This window comes from Poromitra crassiceps, assembly GCF_964638095.1.
Source record: "Poromitra crassiceps genome assembly, chromosome: 12".
Classification (NCBI taxonomy): Eukaryota; Metazoa; Chordata; class Actinopteri; order Beryciformes; family Melamphaidae; genus Poromitra; species Poromitra crassiceps.
Window position 1 is genome coordinate 6,905,605 of NC_139632.1, and position 13,319 is coordinate 6,918,923.

Here is a 13,319-nt window from a genome sequence, read left to right on the forward strand (position 1 = left end):
GGCCCCTGACAGCCACAGAGAGAATGATCAAAGTGTTGCCATGGAGACGGTGTGTTCGCCCATGCACTACACCACCAGCACCTTCCTCCTCCTCCTCCCCCAAACCAGCCCCCACCTCCTCCTCTAACCCTTTCCAGATTTCCACCCAGCCCCACTCCCTCCACCACCATGTAACATCTCATGAAGAATAGGGATTTGAGACGGTGAAGCTACACGATTATGAGAAGAAGTTAAACTGGAGAGAGCACACAACAAAAGACACGATGCAGGAGAGGAGAGGAGGGGAGGAGGGGAGGGGGGACGAGTCGCAACCAGGAAGGTAATCAGGCTTAACGTGGGCGTCGCTCTTTTTAATGAGCATTTATCTCGTCTTCCTCGAGACTTGTGGTAACGCTGATGTGATGACACCACAGTGGAGGGAACTTCGATCTTTGTTGTCAGGGCCACCTGGTTGCCAACGGGGACCGTGGAGACGTTTGTGGAATTTGGTTTCCATTTGGCTATAACGTGATTAACGTTTTAGAAAAGCGTCGCGAGCCGAGCGATTACATCACTACTACTACAGGCAATAACTTTTTGGATGCTTGTAACGCTCACTGTTTCGAGATCCATATCCACACACACACACATGTGCAGGGCAGCTACAATTTCAACTTAAACATTAGATTGACAACTAGATACAAAGCACATAATATATGGACAAAGCTGCCTCAAACTATTGCATCACCAAACCCCCACATATTTTTCTAGGGGAAAACATACGTTTTCCCTTTGATAATGTAAGGAAAAACATGACTGTTTAAAAACCATGATCATATAGACTCATAGAGGGATCACATTTAATCAAAACAATCCACCGTGACCGAGTGCACAGAGTGGCTACGGACCCACGGGCTTTTCCTAAGCTCATACGGACATCCTCCCTTCTTCTTACACCAGTGTTTCCCCCTAGAAAAGTTTTCAGGCCTGGAGGGATTTCGAAACGTCCCCCGACCGCAACGGTGGGGGCCCTCGCTGGCGACGCTAAACTTTTAGCTAACCTGTTCGCATCCATGTTCGCAATGGCATCCCAAGTATCATACAGCATACTATTATGGGATGCGATGCGAACAGTTGTATTATGGGATGTGCGTTTCCCAGGCAACGACACACGACGTTGCCGCCGCGTTTTGGAACAGCGCCGGACGCTGGCACGATGCTCCTAAAAGCACAATGCTTTTATTGTTTTGAATGATTTGGCATGTTCCATTACTGTCAACACTAGTATTGTTGTATTGTAATAATATGCGATAAAGGTTTATTGAAATTTTGGGGAGAGCAGAAAAAAATATAGATAGATAGATAGATAGATAGATAGATAGATAGATAGATAGATAGATAGATAGATAGATAGAGATATATATACATTATATATATGTTTTATGAGACCAAAATCACACTAAGTGTGTTTTAAATTGGTTTTCATTCACTCTCTTTATAACAAGTGTGTACAGTCTGCAGCCTGCTGGGGATACTGGGAGCCACATTGTGCAGAAGCTGGCAGAGTGCACCTATCATCTTGACCCATCAACCTGAGAGAATAAACGCCGTGTCTCACAAGTGGAATTCTCCATTTTCTTGGCGAGCGTTCAGTCCACACAGATATGACACTGCCATTCATCAGCATGCTTTCACAAGCGCTACTTGAAACAAACCTATGAGTCACCGGTTAATGTTTTAGGATTCCAGCGGGTTCCAACTTCTTTTTTTCCATACAGTAAATCCTCCACCTCAGATGAAGCGTGTCTTCTCGTGACAGGTGAGCGTCAGAGCGTGTCTTATATCCTGGAGATGGTGTGTGTCTGCTCATGACCGAGTTGTGGCCAAATCCCACCCTAATGGTTTGCCAGCTGTTGCAGAGGGAGTGGATTTAAGCGCGAGTCAAACTAGATGATTTTTTAATGGCAGCTCTTAAGCCCGACTTGAGTCTGGGCTAGTCGTCACGCGCAGACTATCCCTTTCTACGAACGAACGCTGCCAACTTTGGATATTTGACCTGATGTGACTTTTTTTTCTCTCCTCACAAACACGTTTGATTTTGTGGTGCCGAGTCTGGTCAGGCTACTGACTGACTGTAGTGTGAAGCGCTAAGACTCACCAAGACTGAAATCTGAGAGTGTTACATGAATGTTATTCTTGTAATGGTGTCACTTCCAAAGACGTGTCAATGTAAACTGTAGGCGTATGGGACAGGGAATGATACAACAACATGCATGTTGTATCTAGTGAACTGAACATTTTTTAACAGTTTTCTAGTCTGTCCCTGGCTTTAGTTGGTGTGAAAGTCCTTGTATGGCTACAGTACTGTTCCATTTCTGAGCCATGAGATTGTTGAGACCAGCGTTGGGTTCTAAATCATCTTCATTGCAGTGCCTGGTTGGGTTCTAAATCATCTTCATTGCAGTGCCTGGATATACTTTTGATATTAAAGCCTCCAGTGTATTTTGTCATTTTAAGCCATTTCATGTGTTGCTGAGTCCTGACGCACCATTTCATAAAGCGTACAGTATGACTTTGTGGCACAATGTAGTGAATTTCAGAAACTGATTTTCCAAGACCACATCTAGTTTTCTAAATTATAACATTATTTATTCATTTTAATATTTTCCAATTTGTTTTTGTTGACTGAAAAAAAATTGCCTTTAAAGTTCCCAGTTTTCCAGGATGGGTGGGAAACCAAATTGGTCTGATTTGCCAGAGGCACCTGTTTGCCGCTGGTCCTCCTCCTCCTGGTTGCTATGATCTATGGAGGTAACATGGAGCATGGCCAAGGCTCACAGACAGCACCAGGCCAGGACAAATCTCCAATTACACAAGACTAATGTTGATTCTTAAATGGGAATAATTAGCATACAATGTTGGTTTCAGCATCTCCCCCCATCTTGAGACATAGATACAGTCGGTCAGTGTGGGAACACCCACAAAACGGCTGGTGCGTGGGTAGAGTAACCCCCCCCCAATATATCTCAATGGGCTGACTCACCAAAGGATGGTGCTCTACACAGGATTGAGGATTCTAGAGCAGGTACATAAGACGTCTGCTCAGATGTGCGTTTACTGCAGGGGTGAAATCCCTGATTGTGTCTGCCTGAGATGGGCTAGCAGCTAAATGCTAACTATGCTGAATGGGGAGAACGAGGGGGATTTGTTTACCCCACCCTGACCACGCCCCCCAGCCAGCTACCCCAGCGTTTATGACGAGACATCGACTCAACCTATATAGCAGCGCTCGACTATAATGTCTTCCGAAGAGAACGCGCGGTGGGGGGGTTTCTCAAAGGACAGAGAGGTGGGATCTGGAAGCCACCCTGTATAAGCAGGACTTCCAGCTAAGCTAAGCTTGTCTCCCAGGTCCCTCCACCTCCAAATCTGCTCAACCTTCTGAACTTCTGAAGAGCAACCGCGCGGAGGAGACGCAGCGAATAAAAAAGGAAAACAAAAATTCTGCCTGGGCAGCGCATCAACAAATGTGGCCAAATCTCACTGTAGTAAAAAGGTCTAGTCCTGGTTGTTGCTCTGATCATTTTGTAGCAAGTTTACACTGGCAAGATTTCTTAAGCCAAATAAACATCTGACATACGAGTCTGTGAAGCGCTACAAAAGAGAGGAAAAGTGAGGAGAGAGCAGAGGGGCTGCTGAAAGGCCCGGAGAGGGAGAGGGAGGGGGACGGACCAGTCATTGTAATGCAAATGTCACAGCCCTGTCTGCTGTTTGTGGCAGGAAATTTAATTAGCAGTTGTGTAGCTACGATACAAACCAGGTGGAATGTTAAGAATGCTGGCGATGACACACAAGCGCACACACACACACACACACACACACACAGAGGAGATCGACTGAAAAACATTTCATTTCACAACAAGTTTTAACCTGTTGCCACTGTGTGTACGAGCCAAATCGAATGTGACGAGGTTGTTTCCTCGTATCCTAGCAGTGAAAGCTAACAGTGATTTGCAGAACCTTGCCGCCAGGGAAGAAGACTTGATGTGAGAAAGAAGACAAGTCATGGACACAATCTAACGTGTTCCTTTCATCACAGATTCTTCGGATGAAAGTGAAATACAGCACATTCATTCAAGATGAAAAGCCGAAAACAAAGAAATGAATTGGAACCGTTGTGAAACACACGACACTATTAATTTCCACTTAACAAGTCCCACAAGGCATTCTCCTTTCAGTTCTTCTGCTGTGCTCACTGATTTCTTGACATGACGACTTAAGACTGGAAATATGCAAAACGGTGTTAACATCAGATAATGAAATGCACAAAAGCAAGGCAGATCAGTTCAGATAGATAGATAGATAGATAGATACAGTAGATAGATAGAGAGAGAGAGAGAGAGAGAGAGAGAGAGAGAGAGAGAGATAGATAGATAGATAGATAGATAGATAGATAGATAGATAGATAGATAGAGAGATAGAAGTCATTAAATGGAATTGTATATGAATGTGATCAAGTGTAAACAGTAAAGAACAGAGGGGGCAGCAGTGAATAGGCATCTGTCTATATTTGTGGCTGGTTAGTGGATTGAAAAGCTCTCCTCGGGGCAGTGGTGGGCCTCATCAAGAAGAGCTAAATACAGCATGAGCAGCAAACGCACACAAACACACACAGATTCACACACGCACACATGCGTGAGCACGCCCATGCACACACACACGCACGCACAGACACACCCACGTGAACACACACACATGCAAGAGCACACCCATGCACACACACAGACAAAAACACAGATTCACACACACACACACACACACACACACATGTGAAAGCACGCCCATGCAGACATGCGCGCGCGCACGCACGCACGCACACACACACACACACACACACGTGAACACACACAGGAGGACATGTGAGCGAAAAGCTGTGTCAGGTCACCCGCTGCCCAAGAGACCACTGCAGCTGTCCTTTTGATAGCTGAGTGAACTGTACTACACACACACACACACACACACACACACACACACACACACACACACACACATGTCCACGAAACACTCCAAATGGCACAGAGGCATCTGTGTGGAGTGTGTGTGGACACTGCTCAGCACAATTGTAGAGGAGCAGATCCAGAGAAGGTACTGTCGGCCTAAACATCAGAGAAGGTTCTGTTTCAGAGCGGGCTACACAGAACACGAGGCTCGGGCCTAAACATGAAGCATACTGCACGGGGCTCTGCAGCATCCATCGCTGACATAACCACGACCACAGGCTATTTACCTTATCATTCGGCCATATCAGGAGTCTTCTGCATGAGGTCATTACTCCTAACTTTATCATTTTTAGACTTGCCAAAAAGCTGTTTTCAAGCAAAAAAAAACTGTTATAAAGTTTTAATATTTTTTCGGATGAGAACGTAACATCCAAATATGTGACCAGTTTATCAGAATAACGCCTATTTGGAAATTGAGCGGACTAGCTAGTATCCGTCAACCAACCAACCTCCTACTGTACCCACTCTACCTCCAGTAGGGATGGGTATCTTTCCGTATCTCTCCGACACCGGTGTTAAAGCGCTACTTTTAAAAGCGTACCGCTGCCGGCCGACCCGGGTACGAGTCCGACCTGCGGTCCTGATGCCGCATGTCGTCCCCTCTCTCTCCCCACATTTCCTGTCTGCCAGTGCCCACTGTCCTATGTAAAAATAAATAAAGGCGAAATGTCGAAAAAATAATAATAATTAAAAAAGAAAAAGCGTACCGCTGCCTAAACCGATACTTTTAAAAATTTTAAGTGGATTTTAAATGGATTTTTTTAAGGGGATCCGGAGCACCGGAGGAGGGCGGCTATTTCACTCAGCAGCTGTTTAATTTATCACTCACTACTTTGAAAATCAGTACAAGAGCACTACGTGAAAACGTAGCGATAGAATGGCTTTGAACTCTCTCCCACCAGCTGCTTTCCGTGTTGTTCCCTTCGCCTTTCTGTGCACCTTTTCCTTTTGACCTGCCTCTGCAAGCCAAAACTATGCACTCTCGCCACAAAAGAGGGAGATGAAAATAACCTGATTAAAAACACTGACTTTTAAAAGAATAACATTTCACCCCCTGGAACCACCCCATCTCCTTTCTTTCCATGACTTTGGGTGTATTTGTGTATCAAGTTGCCATGTAAACATAACATTGTCAAGCTCAAATTGGGGGGTGGGGGGGGGGGGGGGCAGAGTTTCGGCTCAGTCATTTCTTTATTTTCTTTGTAGCTGTGGAGAGTGTGACCAATCAAAGTTAAGATTCTTTCTCCGACACGTTCTTCAAAACAAACAAGAGTGCTCTGTTAAAAAGTGTGAATTCAATTGTTGTTCAACATACTCACACCAAAAACAAAGGGGTACACATTTTTACAAATCTTGGTTGAGAGGGAAACTTAAAAAAAAGGGGGGTGGGGGGGTGGGGAAGGGGATACTTTTCACCTAAAAAAAACAGATATTGAGCTGCAACAATGATGAATCCTCTGATCATGAATCATTCAACCATGAGAGAAAGATGCATACTTTGTAGCAAAACACATGTGGACACTGACAGTGACACTGCATAGCTTTTTCTCATGAGAAGAAACCAGATAGTGCATTAATTAGCGAGTAAATTAGCATGCGGCAAACATTCTCCCTAATGCTTCAAACAATCGTACAAATGACCGAGCGCCTGACAGCTGTCTCCGAAAAGTGAGTTCATTAGATTAAAGTGTATCCCAAGGGACAAAAGAAACAGAAGCCCGGACGAAGAGGGGGGGGGGGGGGGGGAAACACACCATACACAGGATTATAAAGCTGCCACAGACACACTGCAAAACGGATGAAAATATGAGAAGAAACTACCACCAATGTGACATATCACTAGGAGCAACTTCACTATTAGCAAACAATCTGCAGAGGGTCTGCTCAACGGTGTGTAGCATCAATCAAAAACACAAACTGGAAAGGTTCGTGGACGGAGCAAAGGTCCATATAATGAAATACGAGAGAGGACAGGGAGTCGGTATCAAATATTTGTTATGAGTAACGTTGCCAGGAAGTCTCATTTGAGCGATTATTATCACATAGAAAACAGCACTCTGAGAGGCTGAGCACCCCATCAGTGTAAAAACCAGGACCAAGGAGAATAAAAAGCCATCATAGCACCACCTAGCTGTAACACACATCTGAGTATTATATTTTCTAAATACTAAAAACTTAGCAACTTTGCCAAGTACATTGTTCCATCCCAAACAGCACTATAAACAATTGCTTCAATCACACAGGTTTGATCGTTGTTATGCATGCCTCTGGAGCACATAGCATAAATCTAATATTAGCTGGCAACTACTCTTCTGGTTGTGCATCAGGTTTGGTAACTAATGGACGTGTTGTAACGTCGCCCTGCTGCCGGGGTTGAGATTCATACAGTAGTATACATCTCCGTGCGCAGCTATTGCGCATACAGTTCGTTTTATTACGATAGTGTTTGTTGTAGTAGCAGGGTGTCGATACGACGAGTGTAATGTGAATGGAAATGGTCAGGAAGGGGGGGGGCGGCTAACAACCGTCTGCCGAAAAATGAAAGTGCGAGCCACTGATCCGTTCAGGCTTCGTTCCAGCACATAGTCTGAGCCCTCTGCACTGAAGCTAACGTTAGCTAACAGACTGCCACCTGCCCTGAATAAAAAATGAGAGAAAGGCAGTCAATTCAAGTTTAGGCGTGTCACGCGACGATCTCGATAGAGCCATATTGCTGGCAGTGAGTGTGATAATCATTTTGCTAACTGAACCCGCACTTGGATTGGCTAAATTAGCATTAGCTAGCCACCTGTAGCATGACTAGCAACCTATCCATCGAAGTGGGGATGCAACTGTAAGCGCGTGCACACACAGTTCCGACATACATAGCAACGAGAAGTGTCAAGTTGATGTTGAGTCAATTTCGAGGTGTTTAACGTTATAGTAAAGTCAAGAAGTCTAAACCTGAAATACAGTGGCGAACACTGACCATACTTTTTGCCCAAGCTGACATTTGTAGTTGGTAAACGTTACCAACGTCAGGTGAACGTCAGTTAAATGATGAAGAGTGCAGAGCCATTCTACAACTTGGGGCGGATGCAACAAAGAAGGGGAAGTTATGTTGTGGTAGTAATAGTAATAGAAAGTGGTATCAATGCATTCGATCCCATTGTATTTGGCTCCAAAGCGAAAAAGGATAAATTCAATGTCTCAATTCTTTAAAGATATAGTCACCTCTGCCTTGAGAAAAGTTCTGCCCTGGCTGTGCTCTCTCTCTTTCCCCTCTCTCTCTCGCTCGTTGACTTCCAGTTGCTGCTGCTGCTGCTGTTGCTGAGTGTTGCACCCGTTGGTAACTGTCTCCACGGCTACAGTCACTATGGCGCGACGGGTCTCGAGGCAACTGTTGCTACCCTCCACTGCCTACGTCACAGCGCCCTCACCACGCGGGGGAGGGAGCACAGGGAGTTAACCCCGCCCCGGGTATTCTTGCCCAGTTAATTGAACCACTAGGAGGCAGCCTTTAGCTAAAAAGAGAGTAGTCTACACATCCTTCTTGGGGTCCAGAGACCCCCACGGGTCCTTGAGGTGGTTCCAGGGGGTCCCCAGCTAAAGTAAAAGGGCAATCTTTATTTTCACTTGAATTCCAACCTTAAAGGAACACTCCGCCCATTTTCAACCAGCTTTGTATCATTAGAACATCAGTAGTATATCAGAAAACTGTAAATGGTTTTGAAGTCTGTCATTTAATTTGACAGTTATTGAGTGTTAAAGTGTGGATCAGTGACATCACTGGTCCACACTAACTCAAATTAATAACTCATTAACTCAAATCAACTCTCAATAACTGTCAAACTATTCATCATTCATCTAGTTTGACAGTTATTGAGAGTTGATTTGAGTTAATGAGTTATTAATTTGAGTTAGTGTGGACCAGTGATGTCACTGGCCCACACTTTAACACTCAATAACTGTCAAATTAAATGACAGACTTCAAAACCGTTGACAGTTTTCTGATATACTACTGATGTTCTAATGATACAAAGCTGGTTGAAAATGAGTGTTCCTTTAAGTGACACAATGGCAGAATGTATTACTATATGACTATTTTGGCCATGGTTTCATACAGTTTCTGTAATAGGTTGTTAGGCTGATTGGGTGCAGTCAGACCATTCAGCATCTCTCCCTCCTCAGTCCTCACCGAAGCACCTTTTGTTCTGTTTGTTTGTTTAATGTAGTTTTAGTTAAATTGTTGTTTTAACTTTTACTTTGGCGTATGACTCCCCTCATGTTACAACCCAGCTCAAGGAAGTAACAAATAAACCACAAGTAAAAGTTAAAACAATAATTTGTTAAATAAAACGAACAGAAAATAACTAGACAACAGAAACTACAGTACATTAACACTACATTAGGCAAAATTGGGCGCACCCAATCAGCCTAGACCCCAACACCAGGCTCCTGCAAGACAGGGCCAGGAGAGTGCATGGGAGGGTCGTCACAAAAGCTAAAATCGTATCAGATGGGGGACCCTGGGACAAGATCTGATCAAATGGGGGGGGGGGGGGGGGGGACGTGTCAGTTTATAGGCAGTGTTGGGGGTCTTTACTCACAAGTACACATTACACATTACTTTAAAAAAAGTAAGGCCTTACTTTAACTTACGGTAATTACTCCCTGGCGAAAGTAATTCATTACACTACTCGTTACATTACTGATGACATCATCACTGAACTTATTAGCCTTTTAGCCAGGAAGGATGGCATCACTGATGACATCATCACTGATGACATCACATCATTAGGTAATTAGGGCATTCGCCTAATTAAGAAATCCGGCTCTGTCAGGTCACCCGCACGGGTGCTCTTTACACCCCCTGAAAGTTGCAGCCCGATCGCACGTAAAACAGACACACACACACACACACACACACACACACACACATGGCCAGTTCTCTTATTATAAGTAGATTCAGATGGTAAACAACACCCTTAGAGTACAAATGTATCTTATGTGATTTTGATTTTTATAACCCATATGATGCGAGAAGCAGCCCCTCTGTAATTTCACATTATCTAAGCGGGGCCCCATTCACAAAAGTTTGGACACCCGTGCCTAACCCAAATTGAAGCCACAGACAGGAAATAGAGAGCAACCTTGTCTTCCTGCTATTCAAATCTGAGTCACATGGTGGCAGCATACATCTATATTATGAAACAAAGAGCTCGTCCTCTATGCTTTATCAAGTCTACTTTATATATTTAAACATTTAAACATCAATCAAATATATACAAGGGAATTAAATATATATTGTGATTCAAGCAGATTTTGATTTTGGCATACAAGAGTAAATACTCCTTAAAACAGATTTCTTATGGTTTTACTTTGATAGATAAGTAGGCCTATTGACATATAACAGCAAAAAAATCTCGAAAAGGCAAGTGAGGCTCTGTTTGTCTGTCTGTTTGTTTGTTTGTTTGTTTGTTTGTTTACATTTTTGTGATCAGTGACATCATTATTGACAAAATCATCTTATGACATCACTGATGATGTCATAGGCACTGATGATGATGACATAGGCATTCCAATAGGGCAGGGGAGGCCACACAGCAGCCAAGCTGCGGGCAAGGCTGCGCAGCGGGCGAGCTATGCGAGCGGGTAAGCTGCAGGGTGGGCGAGGCCAGACAGACAGACAGACAGACAGACAGGCAGGCAGACAGACAGACAGGCAGGCAGACAGACAGACAGGCAGGCAGGCAGACAGACAGACAGACAGACAGACAGACAGACAGACAGACAGACAGACAGACAGACAGACAGACAGACAGACAGACAGACAGACCCTCTTATATACATCTTGGCCCACATAAGTGGACACGCCATAAAAAAAGCACATCCCGTCATCAATCAATTTTATATTTATATAGCGTCAAATCATAGCAAGAGATATCTCAAGGTGCTTTACAAAGAGAGCACGTAGAAGACCAGGGCCCAGTTGCACAAAGCACCTTAGGTTAAGATTTCCCTTAGAGTCAGAGTTAAGGTTTCCATAAAATAGAATTGGCTGCACAAAACACCCTTAAATCTTGTGCTTATGTTTTCCTTAAAATGTTTAACCTTATGGAGAAGATTTAAGGGTCTTTTGTGCAGCCGATTTTATTTTATGGACACCTTAACTCTGACTCTAAGGGAAATCTTAACCTAAGGTGCTTTGTGCAACTGGGCCCAGGCTCTTTATTTGAGAACAATTTAAACAATTTTCACACGCACGGGCAATTTTAATGCAAGCTCATGTGACAATTTAAACAATTTCCCACAAGAGCACGCACTTGACGATTGCGGCAAGGAAAGACCCCTTCAACGGGGAAGAAAACCTTGAGCAGACCTGGTTCTTGGTGGGCGTTCATCTGATATGAGGGTTGGGTTGAGAGAGAGAGAGATGCACAAGTGGCAGTAATAGCAATGATACATTAACAACTATCTAAAGGCAGCACCGTCTGTAGGCCTATGTATATGTCTGTCTGTATGTCTGTGTGTCTGTGGCGTATCTCGAGAACCGCTTGTCAGATGAATTTCAAACTTGGGGAGTGCAGTTAGGGCGACCTGACAGAGTGCAGTGAGATTTTACGTAGGTAGACCAATCACAGCTCACGCTGCTACATTGTGACATCACCACTGATGTCATTGGGGGGGAACGGTCACTGCACTATGGGCACTGAATCAGAATCAGAATCACTTTTATTGCCACAGTATGCAAGTTAGATACGAGGAATTTGTCTTAGTGTCTGTATGCAGCGTAGCGGTCAGATCAGATCAATATAGCCTACAGAGATAAGAAGTACAGTGTACAGTACAGTACAGTACAGTGTAGGAAAGCTAGCTAAAGACAATCACAACGTTGCAAGTGCAATGAAATCGAGTAAATATATATACAATATGTACATGAGTGCATTGCTTATTTACTGCATTAGTAAAAAGAAAGTAAAAACAGAGAGCAAGCACGATACCTTGTAGAACTGCATGTCTAACTTTTGCACATATTATCTTCATCTTAACGTGCAAAAACTGAAATCAATCTGATAGATAGGACCATGAGGACTTAAACCAGCTTAATGCAGTTCCTAATTGAATGTTCTCAGTCTTTGTAATAGGATATGATGGTCAGTGGTGGTATCAAAGGCAGTGCTTGTAAGGCACGGATACTCAACTTGCTTTGCCCGGGGGCCACTTTCGTGAAATGATCAGAGGCCAGGGGCCAGTTAATAAACAAACAATATAAATTTTTCTGGAGCGGATTCTAGGTTTTTGGGGTGTCAGCCGGCGTTTAGTCTGACAATGTTGTGCACACCGGATAGTTAGTTAGGTTAAGTTAGGTTAAGTACATACATACATAAGTGCCTGGGTACCGAGCAGACGGCGGTATTTGACAATTTAGCTGGAGCTCAGTCAGCCAGCTGTTTGGCGACTGCTTTCTCAAGGATTTTAGAGAGAAAGGGAAGATTAGATATAAATCATCATGCTACATGTTTTGATTTAAGATGGGGAGCCTTCCATTCAGAATCGTGTGTGTGTGTGCGCGCGTACGTGTGTGTGTGTGTGTGTGTGTGTGTGTGTGTGTGTGTGTGTGTATGTGTGTGGATAGTGTAGTTTAGCTAGATAGATCACTGTATATAGATAGATAGATAGCCTAGATAGATAGATATACAGATATATATATGGATAGATAGATAGATAGATCGATAGATAGATAGATAGATAGATAGATAGATAGATAGATCGAGATAGATAGATAGATAGATAGACAGACAGACAGACAGACAGACAGACAGACAGACAGACAGACAGAAAGACAGACAGACAGACAGACAGACAGACAGACAGACAGACAGACAGATAGATAGATAGATAGATAGATCGCCTAGATAGATAGATAGATAGATAGATAGATAGCCTAGATAGATAGATAGATAGATAGATAGATAGATAGATAGATAGATAGATAGATAGATAGATAGATAGATAGATAGATAGATAGATAGATAGATAGATAGATAGATAGATAGTCTCCAAAAATGTGTCTGTCTTAATATGTTTTTGTTGTTTTATCCACACAAGGAAGAGGCACTAGCCTACTAGGGTGAAGTTGAACTGTCGGATGTCTAGTGATTTAATAATTGTAGTCTCCATGACCGCGTGTGCGTGCTGCCTGCACCTTCCGCTCAACCGGCTTGAGACTTGACTTATTGGGTTGTAGCCTGTCTGTGGCTGCGGCGGTCGATGAGAGAGAGCACTCGACTCACAAGC

At 43.7% G+C, this 13,319-nt stretch overlaps 2 protein-coding genes across 2 annotated transcripts in view; one reads left to right on the forward strand and one right to left on the reverse strand.

Annotated features, from left to right (window-relative positions):
* The window catches only part of rfx2 (regulatory factor X, 2 (influences HLA class II expression)), a 38,899-nt gene extending 30,633 nt beyond the window's left edge, over positions 1-8,266 (reverse strand). Inside the window, exon 1 of the mRNA XM_083647927.1 lies at positions 8,253-8,266. The gene's annotated coding sequence lies outside the window, so the exon portion shown is untranslated. The remainder of the gene's footprint in view (positions 1-8,252) is intronic.
* A 5,034-nt stretch (positions 8,267-13,300) lies between these two features.
* The window catches only part of acsbg2 (acyl-CoA synthetase bubblegum family member 2), a 25,758-nt gene continuing 25,739 nt past the window's right edge, over positions 13,301-13,319 (forward strand). Inside the window, exon 1 of the mRNA XM_083647919.1 lies at positions 13,301-13,319. This exon is cut by the window's right edge and continues 53 nt beyond it. The gene's annotated coding sequence lies outside the window, so the exon portion shown is untranslated.